This window comes from Alosa sapidissima, chromosome 7 (genome assembly GCF_018492685.1).
Source record: "Alosa sapidissima isolate fAloSap1 chromosome 7, fAloSap1.pri, whole genome shotgun sequence".
Classification (NCBI taxonomy): domain Eukaryota; kingdom Metazoa; phylum Chordata; class Actinopteri; order Clupeiformes; family Clupeidae; genus Alosa; species Alosa sapidissima.
In genome coordinates, this window is record NC_055963.1 from 3,988,305 (window position 1) to 3,989,470 (window position 1,166).

Genomic DNA, 1,166 nt, shown 5'->3' on the forward strand with positions numbered 1-1,166 from the left:
GAGACAGTTAGAATCATATATGCCTTTCAGTGTGACTTATTTTTGTGGAAAACATGTGCTGGACTGGGCGGCGGTCATATTTTGTACCGTTCTGCGGTACATCTAGTTTGATAAGGAACTGATAAAAGCCTAGTTTATTATTATAATTAGGCTATTAATACTATTACTTTACTACTATTACTGTATTATGTTGCTGATTGGATCATAAACGGCCACAGCAACACAGGGGAATGACTGACTCTTCTCTATAATTGTGTTACATGTTATTTTCTATATTTCTGATATGTTGCTGATTGGATCATAAACGGCCACAGCAATGAAGAAAAGTGAAAGTGATTGATAATGACTGACTGACTCTATTATTGTGTTACATGCTCCAACTGTAAAACACTTTGAGCTGCATTCTGTGTATGAAAGGTGCTATACAAATAAAGCTTATCATTATTATTATTATTATTATTATTATTACTATTGCTGTTATTATTATTACTATTATTCGGATGAGCCAATAATGTAAATCTGAGTCTGAAATGTTGGCTACAAACAGTCTGTAACTGCACTGCTGCTATAATTGTTAACTTCCGGGAACTATTTGAGGCTTCCATGAGCCGCCACTGTTGGAAAAAATGGAACATTAGCGTCAATGGAGTTTTTGCAACTCTATCTTTACACGGCTCTGACTACCACCAGAGACGGTCGATAAAGCTGCCACCACTAGAGGGCAGACTCAGCCCTAAAAGTGCATCAGGTGGAATCCAAAGGGAGAAGCCAGGCTGCAGCTTGCAGATCTGGGCTCAGGGGCTGTGCTCAATGTGGGAGGAGCTGGCTCAACGTTGAGCTCAACCCACGTTAATGTTGTGCTTTACCGAGCAGCACAGGCCACGTTCATTTTGTCCCTCTCGCTACCGTTGAGACTTACGTTGATCAACGTTGTGACTGTTCTAATTTACTAGGCTACTTTAATAAATAATGAACTGATTTAATATTGCTTAGAATCGTTGTGATACAACATATAGATTAAATAGTCTAGGTAGGCTATAAATATAGATTATGCTAGGCTAGTGCAGGCTGTATGCCTATACTGATATTATTTAGGATAATCAATCCCAGTAAAGATAGGTCTAAGAGACATCAAACACATAGTGATTAGGCCTACATCATCTTCA